The 23510-nt window shown below is 33.8% G+C and overlaps 1 protein-coding gene across 3 annotated transcripts in view; it reads left to right on the forward strand.

Moving 5' to 3' along the window:
• Positions 1-23510, forward strand: part of LOC111506084 (protein phosphatase 1 regulatory subunit 14B) — a 104354-nt gene that overhangs the window by 34031 nt on the left and 46813 nt on the right. The window lies entirely within an intron of this gene.

A 23510-nucleotide genomic window follows, 5' to 3' on the forward strand; every position in this document is an offset into this window, starting at 1 on the left:
AGGAAGGTATGTAGATGAGATTCAATAACAGCCCTTTTCGTGGTATAATTCTGTAAAACAGAGTGGAAATTTGAGTGAACTTGAAATTATTTCTAATATTTTCAATACAAACTTCGAATATAAATATGAAGAAATATCAATACTCATTGTTTCCCTACCGTGTTTTATAAATCACAAAAGTAAAAGATTAATGAGGGATAGCAAATGAATATGAAGGTGCACCTTCTTATTACATCTAATTCAATTTCCATACAAATAAGTAACAGAGAAACAGAATCACTCGACATCTAGAAATGCATTTGAACTATAAAATGATGCGGTAACGTTTACTACCTTTCTTATTGAGTTTTAAATGCTGAACTTTCAAATTAATTGTTCCTTATGAAGATCCCACGCTCAAGAATAGGATGTTCTCTACCTGGGATTTTCGAAAACCATCTGAACCCCAAAATATATCGTGGAAGGAGGTCGAAACATTGATCACTTTTCTCCGTTTACCTGTAAGTGAATTGTTCCTTTTTCCTTGTAATAACAAACCTCGCTACCTGCTTTTTCTTCTACCATTTTATTCAAACTGGTTTTTTGATTTTTATGCAATATCAATATTCGAATCATCCAAAGCATTATGGTGATGATAAAATCGATAAGAAATGAGGAGGTCAAAGTTAATTTCATCACGGAGGTCTTGATGAATTCTCCAGCAATGTTTTCAAATGTTAATACGTCCGGTTCTGCCAGTAAAAGAGTTGAATGAACGTCATTGAATAACGCGTAGGCAGCTGTCGTAGATAATTTAATGGTAATTTCGCTGAATAGGATTGGTAGCGATATGGAATTTTTTTTCATGCTACATATATTATTGAAAGGATTTTTAGAATCACTGGCTTTTCGCCTACTGAGATTTACAGTACCACTGCCGCCTACATAGTGCGTGATCAAATCTCGTACTCGTTTGTGAAAACGAAAGGCAGTATCTCTGTTACATACCACCACCCACAACCAGTACATATTGATATTCTGTAATCGTGCACCTACTTCAACCTCCAATTTATCAAATACTACCAAAAAGAAAAGAAGTATTGTTTGGGTTACTAAATGATTAGGTAGTTATGAAGAGCGGTACATATCAGAAATAAGCGACGGATTGTGGCTGCTCATCGTTTTGAGGTTCAACTCAGTACATCTCGAACTTCACTGTTTAAGAACTCCCTCATCTGGAAAACTGCGTTTATGTGGAATGAACTTCCTGAGACCGTCTTTCCAGCGATTCTAATCTACTGTGAATCGCTACTTTCGCACAGGCACCGCTTTGAGATCACCTTGAGGATTTTTCTGTAGTGCTTGTGTTTTGTCCTTGAAAAAATCGAAAACACATTACATTAAAACGGACAAAACTTTTGATACAATCTTATATTGTAATTCTTCCATTTTGTGAAAAAATCTTAGTATTTTCTTCCCAGAGAGTTATGTTTGCCAAAATTTTGTTCATTATCTAAACCCTTCTAGTCAGATAATTGCATAAAGGGAGAGAAAAAAAAACGATAAAGTAAAGTTTTTTGCAAAAAATAAATCGATTCAAATGTTATCATCAGTCCTGGGCTGTCAAATAACTGGTTATCTGAACGACTGTATCAAAACTGACAGTGAATTTTCCATGATTTTTTATAAAAGTTGAGTGAGAGATCTATTAGGATATAGTTTGTGTATGAAAGTTACTTCTTTGTATGATCTTCACATCTTTGTAAAGAGTGTATTTTGAAACCATTTGCTTCATTCTTTTCTTTGGAAGATTTTCACATATCTTTGTATGAAGATGGAGAAGTAGAAAGCCAAAACCTTCCCCAAAAAATACGGAAAATATTCTACACTATTCTATTGCTCATTGCAATAGAATAGAATAGAGGTTAACCCAAACTTTAGGAATCATTACTGAATTTGATTAAAGGTTAAAGGTACGTCAATAATGATACAAACTGTTTAGAGAAAGAATGCATTCCTCCATATATGTATTCTACAATGAACGTACTAGAAAATAAACAGTCAAATAACAACCAGATGGGTCTACAAATAACAACACCAATCCAACAACCAGCGACACCTCTCACAATCTACATCGCACCTTATAATTTAATAAAAATAATGAAATTTGGCAGTAGATATGATGTTGGAACTTCTTACTAAATAAAAAATTCACTGAGATCTATACTCACACACAAATCATAAAAACACAGAAAATAAAACAAAAAATTGCTTTTGCAATCTGGATGTTCTTATGGTGAAAATTATATTGATGAAATATCAACACCGCGAGAATCAACATCAAGATTGCGTCAGAAATAGACCAATTAACTGGGGCAAACGTGTCAGGACACGATTTGAAATCCTATGAGAGAAATATAATAGGACAAGAATAATCGTCAAGCTAAGAGGCCCAAACTCGAAGAATCTGCATACAATCTTAATTCCAGAGAAAACTATATTTCCAATGAATCTTTAGAAATTGAGTTACTTGAATATCCGTTTTGAAGAAGATATATAATGTGGCAGAATTGTAACAGACTTGTAATCGAGAACACCTTGTAGATCGAATGATTTTAAAGTCAATCAACAATTTTATGTATTTTATTTTTCAAATCTCCTTTGACATCTATCGAAAAATTATGAAAATAAAATGAATTAGAGAAGGGGAAACTACAAAATACAGTTGATTTCTCAGTTCTGAAGGAAGATTTTGATCATGGAAACGTTAAAATAACTTCAGTAGGTAAGATTATCAAATACGTCAAGTTCATGATAAACAACACTTTTCTCTTTGTGAAAAATATATTAAATTTTGGCAGTAACTTATCGGGATAAATTGAAACTTTTCAGATTGTGGAATGTGTCGAAAATTTCTGAAGTCAGTGAAGTTGCTTTATTTCAGATAACCTCGATTGTGTCTGAAGTATCTTAAATGTTTCGTTGCTAAGTTAAAAGAGGGGGAAATACTTTGAAGCACACGGTATTAGTCAGACATCTGAGCTATTCCGAGTTTTTCTTTTAATAGCATTATGTCAGGTGGATGAACTCCAGCAGAAGCTCTATGTTTTGAATAAAAACGTTCGATACTTATAATAACATATCTACCTGACACACGTGCTGTGGTTTTATAATTGTTATTGTTTTAGCTGCATACGCATCTGTTCGTTTTAACAATACCAATGAACCTGTCTCAACTTACTTGAAAAATTGTTAAGACTCTCTTTATTTACATCTCCCAATATATCACTTAGCAGCACATCTCTATTTAACATTTTTTCTAGTCTCGTTATTTTGTATGTATAGTCGCAGACGAATGAATACATGGTACATCTGGATGGATTTGTGTAGAAAAACAAAATACATGTGCTTTTTTTCATGAAATTTTGACATAGAGATTGGTGAGATTATTTCATAATCTTTCCTATTTGGTATTTTTGTTTGAAAATCTTTATTATTGAGAATTGTGTGAATATTTGACAAATTTGAAATATATCAAGTGGTTAGTTGATGTTGGTCTATGGTTGGGTATTTCGATTTTATCAAAGTAGAACAAGTTCATACTAACACCTCGGCGTGAAGATTAATTAATGATCTGAAAGCAGAGTTTGAACCTGATATTGATAAATATTATACAGGGTAAAAATTGTAATTTCTCCGATATGTATCACCCTGTATTGTACTTCCAATAACATTGCAATTAAATTATCAATCGGTAAATTTCGGGAATATTCAAAAAAACGATTTATTCGGCAAAAATGTTTTCTCGGTTACTTTCGATTTTCTGTCCGATAACTATCAATAACAAGTTCTGTTAAAAAAAGTTGGTGATTTTTATTTTTTCTCAAAAAATAATTTATTTATTCATCAATTTCTATTTTGTGCCCTTCAAAGTAGCCCCCTCTGAAATAATAAACTCGTGCCAGCGTTTGTTTCAATCCTCGAAGCAGTTCTGATATGCATATGGGAGCAAATCTGGTGAATACGGTGGCTGGTTTTTGGCCAGAACAATACGAACAAGAAATGACGAGTGAGCAGGACCATTATCGTGATGCAAAAGCCATGAATTGTACGACCATGTGAGAATAACTCATGATGCACTACGCCACGATATCTGAATAAAACAATGAGCAACACCTTGACATTTGATCGAACTTTTGATGTGCTTTTTGGTCTTGGCTCTTTTGGGTTCTTTTTTCGATGTCATAACCATATACCCATGATTCGTCACAAGTTAAGACCCTTTTTAGCAAATCTGGATCGCCGTTGATGTCATTCGACTATTCTTGAGCGATGCTCCTGAGTCAGCAATTTTGGAACGAAATTCGCTGCCACATGCTTCATGCCCCAAATTTCCAAAAAAACTGCATGGCATGAGCCAACGATATGCCGACATCCTCAGCAACTTCTCTAATAGTGATTCGATGATTTTCCATAATAATTTTCTTTACTTTCTTGATATTTTCATCGGTTGTTGATGTGCTGGGACGTCCATCACGAGCGTCTCCATTCATATCTTTTCGACCTTCTCTTAAAAACTTGTACTACTTTTTGTACTATGTTTATCTGACTGAGAGTACGATCACCGTATGCCACTGTCAACATACAAAGTATTTTGAAGCACTCATTTTTTACACAAAATTTGATGTACATTCTTTGATCCATTCTTTCGATAACAGAATATCACCTAACTCGCAAAACTTTTAGGCCTCTCACCAACAAACTGAACATAAAACCATAAAAAAAATAAAAAATCGATAATCGATATTCGTAGTCTGCGAAATTTGAACATTCTCCTTATATTTTGAATATACCTCGTATATCATCGAAATAATTATTTCAAAACTGAACATCTGTGAAATTAGTTGAACACATATACATTACGTATGATAAATATTTGCGTACATTATCAGCCTAGGTATGGCCTTTTAATATTTCATTTATCATATTTTATCCGAAGTACATTTACCAGCTATCAGCTGTCTGTCACCTTCAATAAATAACAAGATTATCGAACCCTAAACATTATGGAATATTCCGAGGAATAACTTTAAGTAATTTGAACTTTAAGGGTCAAAAATATAATTATCTATAAAAAAAGTGCCATAAAACGGAAGATTACCCAGACCTCAAAAGTCTTGGTAAAGTCTAGAACCACAGACCTTACGATAACACAGGTTGGTAAAATACAGATGGAAAGGTAATTTTTATGGCTTTTGTGATTTCTGGACATGTATTGCTTATCTTTTTGCTATTGAAGTCACTATTGAGAAATCACATGATAGAAATGATTATATATTTTTAGTAGGTTGTTTTCTATCATTTCAAAATAGTGTTGTAATTTTTTTTTGTCAATACTAATATTTTTATTATAAAACAACGATAAAAATAAAATAAAAACAATAAAAATTAATAATGGTTGAAGAAAATCTACAAGTCATTCAGGAGGTTCATAATTTTGAAACTGAGTAGAACATACTAAAGTGCATTCTTAAACAAAGTACAATTCTACGCAGAAATTAACTCTATTCATGTACACAGGGTGTTTCATCTCAGACGAGCCACCCCGTATATTTCTCATCCCATAGCGAGTGGAAAATTTTCCCGAAACACGTCGAATGATTTTGTTTGGGGGACATCTTTTGACGTATATTTTAGGCTTGAACGAGCAACCCCTTAATAGGGGGCTCTTCTACCCCTCAAACTTGAATAGGGGAGAGGTTGGGTGATACTTTATTTGAAAGGTATTGGAAGCTTCTTTACAACGGTGTTTGGAAAACCATTGTCGCCAAAAATCCATTTTGCGACATATATATATATATATATATATATATATATATATATATATATATATATATATATATATATATATATATATATATATATATATATATGAAATACGTGAATCTGGATTAAAAATACCCAATACAAATTTCAAAGTAGACTGTTGAATGTTACCGTTGATGTAGCATTACAGCGATCCCACAGAATCTATGTTTAGAGCCATTTAAGCTTTTGTGGGATCGACCTATTACAACTTCTTTGTGTGTAAATATATATGAGTTTCATATCACTGATTCTGACTACTTCTCATATAGTTATATTTAAATCTAATATCAATGTGTTGAGTTTCATCTTTCATTATCATTGAACATTACCACTTTTGAAGCTTCAGAAATTGATACATACTTAGATTTCGAATTTCGTGCTCGACTGACTATTGGAAATTTGCTCAACTACCGGCTTCTTAGGTAATAGCTCTACGAGCTAAAAAACGAAATAAATAACTTGCGACCATTTATATAATGAATTTCATTAGTTCGGACTTTCATTATTTATTTATTTGTAATACAATACTCTACAGGACATATCCCAATTACAGAGCAGGAAATAGCAGAGTATAATAAATACATCACAAACAAGTGACTGTAAAGTCTACAAACACTACAAACAATACAAACAAGTGACTATAAAGACTACACATTTTATATTTATTATAGGTGACAAAACAATTATTTTAGGAAGTGGGATTTTATATTTGACAATTTGCAACTAAATATATCTAAATGATCGCTAACAGAATTTGCCACTTTACACATGGTATGGATCGGAGAATTCTCCAGAACATTTGTGCGAGATCTTTTTATATATAGAAAGTACTCGGGTGTCTGGAACAGATTTTAGGAATGTAAATATTAAACTTTTCCAGTAATGTTGGGCAGTCAATTATGCTTTTGATAATTTTATAGGTTAGTGCAACACATAATATTCACGCCTTTTTTCGAGACTGCAAAAGTTATGCTTTTGTAGCAATTCAGAGTGGGTTGTTCCTATTGAAGGATAAATGTCATCGGTTTTTAGGGTTAGCAGTTTTAAAAATCGTCGTTGAATTGCTTCTATTCTATCAATGTGATATTGATAAAAGGGGCTCCACACAACTGACGCGTTTTCTAACTTTGATCTTATGAAAGCATAGAATAAAGTTTTTAAGGTCGAAGTTTCTTTGAAATCACTACTGTTACGTGCAATTAATCCGTACAAACGACAGGAGGTGGTTGCAACATTATCGATATGCCTATTACATGATAGTGCAGTCTCAAATGTGACGCCAAGATCAGTAAATATTTCTGGTCTCACCAGGGAAACATTTTCTATTGAATAATCAAAGATCAAGATATTCGTTTTCAAACTGTAGGACATGACCTTACATTTATCCGGGTTCAGTGACAAGTTATTTCGAAAACACCATTCTACAACCCGTGCTACGTTTGCTGAGAGGTTCACACAATCATCTATATTCTCAACGAGGCAGTATAGTTTTAGATCATCGACATATAAAAGGAAATACACATCTATAACATCTGCAATATCATTAATGAATATATTGAAGAGCAACGGTCCCAGATTTGAACCTTGTGGAACACCGGAAGAAGCACTATATTCGGTAGATTTGAAACCATTGAGCTGAACATATTGTTTTTGATCCCGTAGATAGGACTGAAAGAGTGCGATTAGGGATGGAGATAATCCAAAGGCTACTAGTTTGTTCAGTAGAATGCCATGGTCAAGCCTGTCGAAGGCTTTAGAAAAGTCTGTATGAATAACATCAGTTTGGGCCCTATTGTCAATAGATTCAGCAATATGTTGGGTTACAGTCAGAAGATTGGTGACCGTTGAACGATTTTTCATAAAACCGTGTATATACTTATACTGCAACTAACATGCCGATATATAACTAATTAATATCTTGAGCAGATATTAATTAGTTATATTATTACACCATTTTCACAACTCGTAATAGCCCAGAGATTTGTAATAGCCGAAACCGGTCAACAATAAAGAAATATAGTAGAAAATAGACAAAAGTGTATTTTTGTAGTGTATCCTCAGTGCACATGAATTTCCACAAAATAAACAAGTCGTCAATCGAAGAAGTGAGAATCATATTAGACAATGGAATTCCGAACTAATGACATTCACCATGAAACATTGTAAATCACTTTCAAACAAATAGTTTATATCATATCACATAATGTGATATCATATCGTATAGCATCATGTGTCGTATCATATCATGGGTATCACATCATCATTTTTAGTGAAAGTTAACTTTCATCAAGTTGTCACAATTTATCTCTACATCGATTTGTATAACTGAGTTGTTCATGAATATAACAGTTTTCAAACAAGCTTTTAAATAATTCACAGAGAAATTATGTGTTTTCAATATTAAATTTTTCTAGAATAAATTCAGTTCAACTTATTATTTTATTATTGCGGGACAGATGATGAAGATATCCTTAACGTCTTAATCATGTTCTGATGATGCTAATTTGGATAACGAAACGCTCATCGAGAGATAGCATTTTTACATTGAAAGAGGTACATTTTCAGATGAGATTGATTTTTGGAAAATAACTCTGTACAAAAATGTGTAGATCATGCAAAGAAGGAATTTCAGACACAAACTGGAAGAAAAAGCCCTTTTGAAACAATTACTTTCATATGAACCCTGAACAATACAAAAAACTTTTCTCCATTCAGTTTGTATTCCAAACATTCGTTATGGAATTGAATCAGATATCATTCATATGATTGTTACACAATAAAGTAAACGAAAGAGGTAAAATTTCACTTACATGGAACAATCAGCCTCAGTGGTGGACATCCTATGTTTCGAAATGAGACACTTGCCTTATTGCCTCTTCAGCACTAATGTGGATAACATTGAAAGAACAAGCACTCAATTCATTCATAAAATTACGACTTTATGTCACGAATGCCATCGATGACAGTACGCGTAATGACATTCATTCGCATACTTGATTAAATCCCAGCCACAGGAATCTTGATTCCATTGAAAGGTGTTTATTTTTAGGAGAAATAAATTTTTGGGAAATGAAGGTTTTGGCTTTCTACTTCTCCATCTTTATACAAAAAAATGTGGAAATCTTTGAAAGAAAGGAGAAAGCAATCAATTTCAATAAAATAGCTCTATACAATGGTGTGTAGATCATGCAAAAAAGTTACTTTCAGGCACAAACTGGATTGCTTTCTTCCTTTCTTTGAAAGACTCCAATATTTTTGTATATAGATGGAGAAGTAGAAAGTCAAAACCTTTCTTTTCAAAAAATAGCATTTTTATTTTGATGGGGGAAAAGTATTTTCAATAGAATATTACTTTTTCTGAAACTTGGTAATATTTTTCGTACTGTAATATGTCTGTTCATGGGATATAAATATATAACCACTATCAGCTGGTGTCAAATAGTGAACGAAGATTTAATGATATTTGCGAAATATTCAACTCTTAAATGAATCATGAATTCAATGATATACTTGGCTCTCATGTAGACTACCAATTTAAATATAAGTTATCATGATAAATTGTGCCTTGTATTTTATTGTTTTAGATGTGTAGAATACCAATTCCGGGTAATACGCGACAACAATTGAAAGTGAATTACTCGACAGTGCAGCTATCAACGAACAATTGCGTGACTGGGTGACTATTATAAGGGTACAGAAATCGATAATCGACCTAATACAAGAAACTTTTTCATTTTCATGAAATGAAACTTATACTGACCAAATTCTACTTACTATGTTATTATGAATTAAATATAGGTCAAGTGTTTTCCGAACCTGAAGTGTGGTTAGTTCAAACTTAGATTGAATTTCTGATGTTGCCGATGGTGTTGATTATAATATCTTCACCATCTGTACCTTTCAATCCTCACTTGACAACTACCCAGTAGTCTCGGACGATTTTTCGTTTCATAAATATAACATGAGTATTTGATTATTCAAGTTTGATTTTCTGGTTCGCGTGATCGTCCTTGTTCTTCTCTCACTAGCTTTTGCAAAGCTGTATGCCAGTTATTTACAAGTAATCATCAATAATTCTCTAACGAATACTTTTATCATCCATATTGTCACCAACCCTCATTCTCTACTAGACATGAAGTATTTCAACAAGTGAATCTAATATTATGTCTTATTAGGTAATCTAAGGAGTCAAATCGGTAGATCTTGGAGGCTAATCCAATTGTTCATTGACATACATATCCATTAGAAAGTATATGTATCAATAATTTGATTATTCCGGGCCTATTCTTAAAAAAATCCTATAAATTAACAGCTTTTTATAATGAGAGTTTAAGATTATTTGCAAATTGTCACACTTCTCATCTTTATTCAACAACTATTTCTTACTTTTTTATTCTTGAAGAATTAATTGAATGGTTCAGGCAAAGAAGTTTCTTTCAGATATCAACTGGAAGAAAAATCCTTTCGAAACAACTGCATTCAGATGAACATTGAATTTCACAAAAGGAAAAAGTCATTTTGATACGACTGCATTGAATTACACATAAAACACTTTTTTCATTCAGTTGGAATTCGTGTTGTGTAGCGTTCCTATGAATTATATCTGTTTTAATTCCATAAATACTATTTTGAGTAAAAACTGAATGGGAATGGGAACAATAATACTAGTATTTTTCGTTCGTTATTGTTTTAAGCTCATATTTTTAACTTTTTAGTTCGATGTTCTTTTAAAGCGTGTTTTTTAGTTTTCTAAACTATATTTATTCAATTTAAAGTTTGTATTAACATTTGAAACACATGTTATGTGAAGCCTATCTGGCACAATACATCAATAAAAACCGTACCCAAGCAGGTTAATTCGATTTCTAAATCAGACAGACAAACAAGCAAACAGCTAAAAATCATCATTTTGAGTTCTAATGCATTAATGGAGATCACCAATTCTCAATAGAGAATGCTGCAGACAGCGATCAGCTACACTTGTATTATAGGTATAGGAATATACTGTACGTTGCCGACTATTTCTATATCAGATTCGACAGTACGAATATGAATGACATCTTCCATACACCGAGTTTATATTCAATTTCTATACTAGGCCCTGTATATTACTTTGAAGATATACAATTTGTTTACTATCATCGCAGCTTATATGTATAGATAGATACTGTACGTTGTCGACTTTTTCTATATCAGATTCAACAGTATGAATATGAATGACGTTCTCCGTACAACAAACTTTTATTGAATTTTTATATTGGGCTCTGTATATTACTTTGAAGATATACTATCCGTTTACTGTTATCGCACCTCGTAAACACTTTCATTGTTGTCATGTTCTCACCGAAAGTGCATGACTAAAGAACATTGACACCAGCAGTTCTTCAACAGACGCGCAAGTTTACAATAAAAAGCGTTGCTCAGAGGATAATCAGTACTAATAAACACAGCAGTATAATGACCGATCTGTCCCCGATGGTAGCAGACTGCTCGTCCAAACACACCTCTGTCTGTGAGTATTCTTGTTCAGCAAAATCGATAGAGCAATAAACTTCGTGATGTCCTGATGTAAAAGGCATTCAGTAGTATTTGGGAGAAACAATTGAGACAATTTCACTTACAGTGTGTCTCAATTACAAATGCAGAATTCTGGATGGTTTCTGATAATTTTAGAAATACTCTGGTGTTCATTATGTGAATGAAAACTAACACTATCAATCGCGCTTTTGCGAATAGAAAATAATGAGAAATAATTCGAATAGGAGTTTGAAACATCTCAGCTGCCTTTTATGAAGCAGGATCCAATCTCTTGAAGATAAATACAAAATATTCTTACACACTATCTCTTGTCACCAATGTTATGTCTATACATGGGTACTTGATAAATAAATAATTGAGTCTTCTGTCAATCTCATAGATGGAGATGGCAATGTCTTTATTACACAATTAATATGCTCAACTTTAACAATACAAAATTATAACCTCATATTTCTTACTTCTTCCTGTCACAATTCTTCGAACTCTTCTCGTTTATTGGAGAATGTGACGACATGACGTTACGTTATACAGGGTGTTCCAAATAAGGTGGCACAAGGTCAACTGCGTTATTATTGATGCTACGAATTCAGTTGAATGGGCAAACTAATAGTAGCATTTTTAAACGCCTTCTCGATGTCGAAAAAAAATGACAATCACAGTTTTAAAATATTTCATAAAATGATATTTTTTTAAATGAAACACCCTATATTTTATCATGCATTTCGATTCGTAATAAAATCTTCAACAGAGTTCGTATCATCTTTCTTCCTTAAATTGAAAATAAGCGACTTGTGTGGAAATATTCATTTCTTTCACTATTACAAAAAGTGTCTTTGTTTAGGCGAATAAAGAGCTATAAAATATCGATTAAATGTTCAAAAACACCACCTTCTTGTTGAACAGATATTCGGCCATCAATTCTATTAATTATAGTTTGAATATGATTTTTCAGTTCATATATATTATTATATCTGGTGAACGAGGAGGCCACCTAACAGAACCCTTTGAAGCAAGTCTGTTTCCAAAACAGTCGCGCAACATTATTGTAACGGGGTCCGTTCAAAAAATGGACCGATCATTCTGCCTCTAAATAGACCACATCAAACAATAATACTAAATCGTCTTCGCGGATTGTGGTGATGGACTAGAAATGGATTATGTCTACTTCAATAATGAAAACTCTTTCTACATCCCAAAATTTTAAAAATCAGCCTCATCGCTCCATATAGAATTTCTATAGAAGTTTGGATCTTGTCTGCATTTATTCATAAACCACCAACAAAACTCCAATCGTCTTTCAGAGTTACCAGGTTCTAGTGTTTGCTCTGGTCTTAACTTATATAGAGAAATATTATGTTTCTTCAGAATTTGTTGATTAACAGACGGTGGAAGGGCTATTTCCTATTTCTCTAGATAAATCTCTGATGGCATTATTTGAATTTACCTCAAAGTAGGCTAAAACGTCAATTTATTTATCTTTAGATAATACAAAACGTTTTTTCATTTCTTTTTCTCTAAAAACTCGTTTACTGTTCCTGAATCGACGATGAAGCCAGCAAAAAAAGGGCTATTAGGTAATTCGCGATCGGAAAACGAATTGCTGTAGTATTGGAGTGCTCTTACGCTATTTTTCTGGCAAACCAAGTAGATTCTTGATGGGAAAACGACATTTCAAAAAATATTCGAACAGTAGTTGACAGTTACCATAATTTATGGCATTGTCATGATATACACACATCGGAAAAGTCTAGGGATATTTTTATAACATACTAAATATCATAAAAATAAATGCATGAGGTCGTTTAATTTCGATTAAATTGGTACACTCGACCACCCTGTAGATTTCTATGGGTTGAAAAAAGCCTGCAAAAACGGTAACTAATCTTTTATCAAGTTTTTTACAAACTGTAGGTTTTCGGCTAAAATGAATAATCTGAAAGTGTCGAGTTTGTACATTCTATGCAGTTCTTGCTCAGCAATTAAACTGGAAATATTGTGCTTTAACATGGAACGCCATCACTTACCATTGGCTGAGATGAATAGAACTGTAGGGCTTCTTCAAGGTGGCATGCGACAAAATGATGTAGCTCTTCGTTTGGGGGTCTCCCAAAGTGTTAATAGTCGATTGTGGCGGCGTTTCCGTGAAACTGGCAGTCCAGCCGAACAACATCCAGGGCGAGGACGCGCTACAACTGCAGTTCAAGACCGATTTTTTGTCTTAACCGCAAGAAGACAACCACAATCACAGCACCTGAGTTGGTTAACGTGTTGCAGCAGACGCACCAGGTAACCATTGGTCGTGATACTGTCAGAAATCGACTGCATGAAGCAGATCTCCACAACAGAAGGCTACTTAGATGTCCACCTTTGTCGAGAGGCAATCGCGGTAGAAGATTAGAGTGGTGTCAAGAACATCAAAACTGGGATGCAAATGATTGGGCCACAGTTTTGTTTACAGACGAATCCAGATTTGGATTTCATCCAGATTCTCGTCGAGTAAGACTGTGGAGACGACCTGGAAATAATGAACGTTTGAGACACGTCCAGGAAGTCCACACATACAGAGGTGGTACGGTAATGCTATGGGGCGGAATCATAATCGGCGGCAGAACCGCCGACACAGCTCGACAGTACCTCGACACCATTCTTCTACCTATCGTCCGTCCGTTTGCTGGTGCTGTTGATGAAAACTTCCACCTAATGCACGATGATGCTCGTCCACATGTCGCGCGTCTAGTGACTGACTGGCTCACCAACGAAGGAGTTGATGTATTGATATGGCCAGCACAATCACCGGACCTGAATCCCATCGAGCATGTGTGGGAATTACTCTGCATATGGGGAACATTCACACAACGTTTCAATTGAGAGAGCTTTTAATCGCTGAATGGGCAAATGTACCTCAACAAGACATTGACAATCTCATTTTGTCGATGCACGATAGATGTAGGGCCGTAATAAACCAGCGTGGAGGCCATACTTTGTACTGATTCCAATTTTTTTTGTATTATCATTTTTTTTCGGGGTGCCAAAGAAGAGCTATTTTTTTTTTAGTTTTGCTTATATGCGCACTCAGTATTTTTGACCATTTAATAAATTTTGTTGTAAGTTACATTCGTTTAATAATCACCCGTGAACTTTTTTTTCCCTAAAGCGATCTAAAAAAAAATTATTGCCATTTTTAAAAATATCCCTAGACTTTTCCGATGTGTGTACTTGAGAATATTTCACAAATAGTATTTCAACATAGTTTCAAGGCAACTTGATTACTAATAATAATTCTATTTTATCGAATAAAACACATTTTTTTCCAACCGCTTTAATATGACGCTCCAGTATTATCTGTTCTGTACTAAAACGGCTTTGATGTTATCATTATAGGAGACTCAAAATAAATACGGCTAATGGAATGGTTTTAAGATGGAAATTATCGTTTTGTACATTGATACTTAATACCCCAGGAAAAAAGGTGATATGAGCTTTGTTGTTGAGAATGTTTTTACGAATCGAAATGCAGGATGAAGTATAGGGAATTTCATTTAAAAAAATATAATTTTTTGAAATATTTTGAAAACGCGACTGTTATTTTTTTTTTTTGTTTTTGGCATCGAGAAGGCTATTAAAAATGCTAGTAGTTTGCCCATTTAACCGAATTCGTAGCATCAATAATATGGAATTGGCAATGGTGCTGACTTAAATTGGAACACCCTTTTTACATCGCTTTTATACGCCAAATAGTTGCTCCCTTCTGAACTATATCCTTTTTTTTTTCAAAAACTACACCTCACGATTTGATCTCCACAAACTTTATTTGAAAAAATATATTACAACATGTTTCGCTAGCATAGTAGCTTTTTCAAGTGTATGACTTGAAAAAGCTACTGTGCTAGCGAAACATGTTGTGATTATATTTTTTCAAATAAAGTTTGTAGAGATGACTTGAAAAGGCTACTGTGCTAGCGAAACATGTTCTAATTATATTTTTTCAAATAAAGTTGGTGGAGATCAAATCGTGAGGTGTAGTTTTTGAAATTACTATGGATCAAGTAACGGCCGAATCAATCAGTAAACTATATCCATCCAACAAAAAAGCAACACAAACAATGATAGATGCGTGATCACAGGATGATTACCACGCACATTTGCATCTATTGGGTGAAATAAACAAGTTTCCTTACGCTGGCCAATCAGATTTAATTGCAATCGGCTGGCCGAATTCACTGTTACAGTGTCTGAGTGGTGAGTTACGTTTTAACGCATGTGATGTGTACAAGTGTACATATACAGTATTTGAAAATTTAAAACTGCTTATTTGTGTCCCTACACTCCACCTAGAAAAAATTCCTGTAGTGCGACTCTGTACAAGCAACCTTGTCTGGTAGATCATGTGCACTATACATGATAATGTTGTGGAGGGAGCACTCTGTTACTTGGTTGGACAGAGTATAGTTATTCCGTTTCAACTCGTGTGCTTTATTCCGACCTACCCAGTTGGGTGATTCATTGCCATTGCAGGAAGCCAGTCTTATTTATTTGAAAGTTTGGTCCCGTACTTTCCTTCATAGCCGCTTCTTCATCTAGTTGCTGATAATCCGTAAATGTTTTCTCCCGAATTCATGCACTTTCTCTTCTTTATCTATCGGATATTATTCAATATCCATCAGCATAGTATTAGCCGGGGAAGTATTTGTTTTTCGCCAGGCTTTTACCAGTACCTACGATGCAGGTAGTTGGGAGAGATGAATATTTCCAGATTTTATTTCGAAATATTCATTTTCTGGTATATAATTATTGATTTTTAAATGTATTATCAAATTCCTTGTGAGTGTTGTGCACTTTTCAATCTCTTTTCTATTTTATGTTGATATTAGTGCCCTGAAGAAGTCTCTATTCGGAAACGAAACCTCGAAAGTTGTATGAAAATAATAAGTTTGAACGTTTATTTAAAGTAATAACAGGATGGGGCATGAAACTGACCCTTAAAGAACACCTTTTATTTACTTTGGAGAATGTTGTATTTTTCACAAACTGGTTTTCATAGGTATGTGTATGAATCATTCAGAAGCTGAGATATCAAAACTTTATAAATGAAATGTGAAATATTTCAACGTTGTTGATTGACGGGCTGATATACAAGGTGTTTTCTGATAATAGTTACAATGTTGCCACGTTCCATATCTTTCTTCGATCCATTTCTGCAGGTCTATAAATGTAAATGTATTTCAAACTGAGTCATTCCACATCACCATTAGTTCTGTTTTCGAAGTACAAGCCATGGTTGTCTTTGTCATTTTTGTACTTTAATATTTGTAATTTTCTCTACTGCACTCCAGTGTAATATTGTACAACGTGACGAATAAATTATAGATTATTGGTAAACTACGTGAATAAATTATTCGATTCAAAGTAATTGATGTTTATACGGATGATGTTTCGTGACATCACTATTTCTATGAAACAGGGCTCGTCGGGTCGGGGTTAAGTTGAAGTAAAACTCATTAATATTTTACTGGCGTTTTACTTCTATCTTAAGACAAGGTTTCTATGAATTCAACATTAAAGAATATGAAATCAAATTGAGTAATGAATATTGTAACGTAAATAAAATCTCATCAGTTCGGACTTCCATTGTCTAATATAATATAAATTGATTTGAAATCCCTGAAAAAAATAAAAAAATTAACCGAAAATAACAATTTTATTAAAACAAAAAACTGAAATTACAAGAGTACTCGCAGGGTATCCGGTAAATGCAATTCTTGGAATCGCAGTCCGCGTTTGGTGGCCTGCGAGTGCGGAGAATCATACATTGGTGAAACTAAGAGGCCATTGAAAGTTCGCATTGCTGAGCACAAAAAACATACACAGCGAGGAGAAACCAGCAAATTCGGAATAGCAGAGCATGTTTGGACTCATCGACATAATATCAAATGGGCGCAAGCTGAAATCATCCACAAAGAGGAACACTGGCTTAGGAGAAAATTCAAGGGAGCCGCGTATATGATGTTCAACAACGCATTTAGTCAAGCTAGCGTAGAGATACGTAACATATGGAAACCTCTAATCAAGCGAAAAACAACCAACCCCCGCCAAACGGTCATCTCCCACCAAAACCAATGAAGCGGAAAGAGGGAAGAGGGGATAGGTGAAAGCACTCGAATGACCTATAAATACTCAGATCTCGGAGAAATAAATCCAGTTATCACCCGAAGACGATTGTGGATACTAACAATCGAAACGTCGTGATGTAACTTGGTTTGGAATCTTTTAATTTTAATTTTTCATTTTTGTTAATAATATTTTTTAATTTTCAGCTTTTATTAATATTTCAATTTTTTATTTTCTGGTTGTAGCTTGTATGTTATTTCCTTGTAATTTCAGTTTTTTGTTTTCATAAAATTGTTAGTTTCGGTTAATATTTTTATTTTTTCCAGGGATTTCAAATCAATTTCATATTATATTAGACAATGGAAGTCCGAACTGATGAAATACACCACAAAACATTGTCAACCACCTTCAAACAAACGGTGTAATCAGAATCTTTATTACTGATATGAATCACTCTCAGAATTGCATACAAAGACTGAGTTAATGAATATTATTGTACCCAAGGTCATTTCGTTCTGGTCGTCAATGGAAATTTAATATATTTGAGACAAATGGACTTTGGTCATCGATCATCGTCTTAATGTGTATCATCATTTATCTACTGTTTATGCTGAATATAATACAATCGATAGTTCAGTCATGAAGGCCTTGTTCTTTTTGTATTACCTATAAGTTTACACTATTAAGTTTGTACAATTTATTTGGTAATAAAATACGAATAATAACTTAACCTTCCTCATGGTGATATTTTTGATAAGCAGGATTATGAGATTAATGAAATGTCAAGTACTCCGATTTGCAGTTAATCAATCTCTGGATATTTTGACCCATCCAAAATATTACGTGATGCGTTGTCAATTTTCAATTGGAAGTAAAATAAGTAATTACGTAGTTATCCATTCTCAAAATTAATTTGTCATTTTCTGGTGTATGAATAATGGTTATAAATATACATTTTATTGTCGATTATTGTCTAATTCACAAGTACCATTTCACATAAGTTATAATTGAGGTCTTTCGATTCGTAATTTCACACATAATTTATGATCTGAGCCAAATAGCGCTAACAAATAGTAAACAAATTATAAACAAATCACAAAAAAAATGTGTTCGCAAATACTTCAAGAACTATTGCAGGTATTCAAAATTTGAAAAAAATTCTGAAAAAGCAGAATATTTACTGAAAAATCCCACTTTTTGAAACTATAGCACCAATTTTCAATTTAGTTTCAACTGAGCAGTCGAAACTATTCGAAGGTTTACGTACAAATCTTAATAATTTTTAAATTTTCAACCTATATTTTTTCTGTATTGGACTTTAAAAAAATATCCTTTCTGGAAAATTATTCCTTTACGAACAATCGTCGATGTTGATTTTCAGACCAGAGTTTTCGCAATAATGTCAAAAGAACTTATACACTGTTTGCAAAATGATGAGTTTGTTTACAGAAATCACCTTACATGAATGATATGATAATTTACTTTAACAAAAAAGTCAAAAATTTGTCTTATCTTCAAACTGAATCAGTTTCCCTTGAAAACATGCTAGTTTTCGATTCCTTATTAACAGTATTTTGGAATATTTGACATTGTCGGAAACACATCTGTCCCACCACAATGACATTTCGAAAATATTTCCATTTGAGTAAAATTTTCATTATTCACCTGAAGTAGTCTTATTTCTCCAGTATTTTTCAAAATAAGAACACAGTGTCGAATCTTTTATTATTCATTTTTGGAAAATTCAGGGGAAAGACGAATCCATTCAAAGGATACAGTTAACACCAGCTCAGTGTTCATAGAGCAAACACTAAAATGAAACAAACACCTCAAAGTCTCGAAACACCCTGTATAATACTTTCTCACTTCTCCTATAAAAATATTGTATCATAAATTGTAGTATAATGTATAACTCCAAAATAATATTTGAATGAACCAATGATTAAGGTATATCATTACCCCGTTATCGATATAGTTCAATATACAGGGTGTCCCTGGACTTCCTCTTTTCCTCTCGGGAATGTATAGATGGGGTCAAAATATAACCAGTACTTCATATAACTTTTTTTCCTAAAATCCTTCGTTACCAAGTAACGGGCCCTCGAAGTTACAAAATGAAAAATGTTTTTCTTTGATAACTTTTCAAGTGAATATTCAAAATCATCCAAATTTTGGTAATTGACTAAACAAATGAATTCCTTCGATGAGCTTTCATGCAGGAGTCAGTTGTTTTGCTACAAAGTCAGGAACGGACTACCCCCGATGGTCCACACCCCAAAACTTTGAAATGACAGATATTTTTCAATATTTTTCAACAAATTAAGGTTACTTGGACAATTTTATGAATAAAAGTACTCGTGTGGAAAGTCGATCGGAGCAACGAGTCTTGATAAAAATGTAGTTTCACTCGACGACATCAAACCCGCTCGTCCACCATTATTTGAAATGAATAATTATCAAAGCAGAAATAATAATGATAACGTTAATTCAACAACATTTATCCTGAGATGTCTACCAGTATTCGAAAATATTAGTTTTTAAGGAAAATGGAAATGATAGGTAAAATGTTCATAACGAATTTTTATAATGCAAACACGTTTAACTAACGAAACTCAAGAGCCTCAAGAGCAAACAGAAATGAAAAATCTGCTACAGAAACTGCTCGATATGACCACCTTCTCTCTCTATACATTTTCTTAGTCTGCGAAGACACCCTCTCTGTACTTGAAATAGCATTCCAGGGTCGTTTCGTATGGCTTCACAATGTAATGTTATTCTATTCAACAATGCATCTCTTGTGTGAATAGGTGTAGCGTAAACAAGGCTTTTTAGATGCCCCCACAGAAAGAAATCCAATGGATTTAAATCCGGAGACCGCGATGGCCATGAATATGGCCCACCTCTACCAATCCATCTATTGTGGAAAATATGGTTCAGATGGTCACGCACAATCAAACTAAAATGAGGAGGAGCGCCATCATGCATAAACCACATATCTCTTCGGGTTTGCAATGGAACATGTTCCAAAAGTCCATTCAAATCGTTCTGAATGAACTCCAAATAACGTTCTTCATTCAATCGGTCCTGTAGAACGAATGGTCCTATAAGATGGTTTCCTATGATACCAGCCCAAACATTAACGTTAAATTTCCGTTGGTGTTTGGTTTGCAATATCCCATGGGGATTTTCTTCGGCCCATATATGGAGATTATGAGAGTTGATAACTCCATCTCTACTGAAACCTGCTTCATCAGTGAATAAAACTCGATTAATAAAAGTCATATCCTCTCTTTGCCTATCCATGAACCAATTGGCATATTCCAGTCGTGCTGGAAAATCTTGAGGTGTCATGGCATGTACCTTCTGGATGTGAAATGGGTGGAGCAGTTGTTCCCTAATTATTCTATGAATAGTGGACTTGGATGTATGGAACTGTTCTGATAGATTTCTGATGCTCATTGAAGGATCATCAGCGACGGCTTCCAAAATATTTTCCTCCAATACAACGGTACGTACAGTCCTAGGAGCGCCCTCACCACCTCGTTTTGGCAAAACTGTACCTACAATAATATCGAAATAAAACAACGTGCTCAAATTAATTATCAATTATTACATACCTGTCTCCCTCAAGCTGCGATCGACACGCTCGAATGTTTCTCTTGACGGTACCGTTCGATTGGGAAAATGCTCGGAATACAGACGACGAGCTTCTGCAGCATTACAAAATGCTCGTCCATAAAATACATGCATATCTGCATATTCATTGAATGTAAACTGTTCGGCCATATCAAAAAAATTCAAAATATCCTATAGAATATTGACAATACAATGATAGTCATATGACAACGCACCACTCAACAAAACAAAATCGCATTCCAGTTTCTCATTTTTTATCAAAACTTTCTAAAAGGTTTTTTTGTCAACATCTGTGAAAGAAATGGAACATAATTATTCCCTGGATATTTTTCACCTGATCATGTGCAGCCGTTTTTGTAGTTCATTCGTTTGCTTTTTATTAGTATAGTAAATATTTTTTCCGATGTGCGTTTTTTCAGCTAAATTTAGATTCGTGTTAGAAAATTTCTCCCATAAAATTATAATTATCAGTGAAACTCCTCAACAGTTTAGCTGTGAAGAAGAATTTGAAACATTCGAATGTTGAGTTTCATGAGATTCAGATAACTGATCAACACGAAACGTGATTATTCCACACGTATTATGTACATACAAAATATGGAATGAATTCGATATTTCATAGTAGAGTAGCTTGTTAGTTTAAAAACACCACGAATCTACAGAACTTGATATTTCTTTTGAAAAAATATCTGCTATCACAATTGTGACTTAAACTTCCATATAGGTACTGTACTTTTTGTTTACGACTTCATTTTAGCATACTTTGTATTATTTCTGTTATAAATGTTGTTGAATTAACGTTATCATTATTATTTCTGCTTTGATAATTATTCATTTCAAATAATGGTGGACGAGCGGGTTTGATGTCGTCGAGTAGAACTACATTTTTATCAAGACTCGTTGCTCCGATCGACTTTCCACACGAGTACTTTCATTCATAAAATTGTCCAAGTAACCTTATTTTGTTGAAAAATATTGAAAAATATCTGTCATTTCAAAGTTTTGGGGTGTGGACCATCGGGGGTAGTCCGTTCCTGACTTTGTAGCAAAACAACTGACTCCTGCATGAAAGCTCATCGACGTAATTCATTTGTTTAGTCAATTACCAAAATTTGGATGATTTTGAATATTCACTTGAAAAGTTATCAAAGAAAAACATTTTTCATTTTGTAACTTCGAGGGCCCGTAACTTGGTTACGAAGACTTTTAGGAAAAAAAAGTTATATGAAGTACTGGTGATATTTTGACCCCATCTATACATTCCCGAGAGGAAAAGAGGAAGTCCAGGGACACCCTGTATAGTGGGTATATGTGATGGAATCTGCCGATACTGGATGAAAATCCATAATGTATTCAAGAAACACTCGTGAGATTTTCACTAAACAGTTTTACAAAAATACAACACGTGTTTCTCTATACAATAGCTTCTTCAGGCGTGTCTTTACTCAGTAAGTGTTTCTTAAATGGTCGATATAGTCCAATATACAGTACATTCCATCTAAAACGAGCCACCCTGAATAACTTTTGGTACAATGATTTTCAGGAAAATCAAAAAAAAACGTCAACAATAGTATACACGGGGACACATTTTGACATATTCACATTTTATGTTACTTTCCCTATCGCACCCCTATGTCACTATATCACCATTTTTTTTAAATGGATCACCCTATATTGTTTCGCATTATCAGATGCTCCATGATGAGCAGATTTCAACAAAGTATAAAACATATGGTCTGAAGCTTATGGTTCGGGAGCTACATATTATTTGAGTTGAAAACGAGCCACCTTGAATAACTTTTGAAATAATGATTGAAACATGTCAACAATTATACAGGGGACAACATTTTGAAATATTCGTTCTAGAGACAAATATGGAAGCAATAAATCAGAAAAAGATTTTTTATTGATTTTTGAATCAAAATCTGATGACTGGACAATGAGAAAAAAAATTATATAGTTAATGTTCAAAAACATTTCCACCAACTTCCATACAATGGTACAAATGAGCTTCCATTGCCGCACTCACATGGTTGAGAATCTCGAGAGTTATTTCTCTGCAATGCCTCATGATATTCTCTCTCAAATCTTCCAATGTTGTTGATTCTATCTCATACACTTCAGACTTCAAATGACCCCATAGAAAGAAATCTACAGCAGTGAGATCCGAAGTTCTTGGTGGTAATTCTGTAGAACCTCTTCTGCCAATCCAGCGACCAGGAAAATGATCATCCAAAAAGTGTCGCACTGGAGCTGCAAAATGAGGAGGTGCACCATCCTGTTGAAAAACTATTTCATTTTCGAATAAATTTATATCCTATTCAATTGCCCTATTGATGCACGGTATTATTCAATACTCCAACATATTCAAATATTTATCA

The sequence above is a fragment of the Leptinotarsa decemlineata genome, unplaced genomic scaffold, assembly GCF_025532065.1.
Source record: "Leptinotarsa decemlineata unplaced genomic scaffold, Ldec_3_MD MMD2_tig00000218_RagTag_RagTag, whole genome shotgun sequence".
NCBI classification, from domain to species: Eukaryota; Metazoa; Arthropoda; class Insecta; order Coleoptera; family Chrysomelidae; genus Leptinotarsa; species Leptinotarsa decemlineata.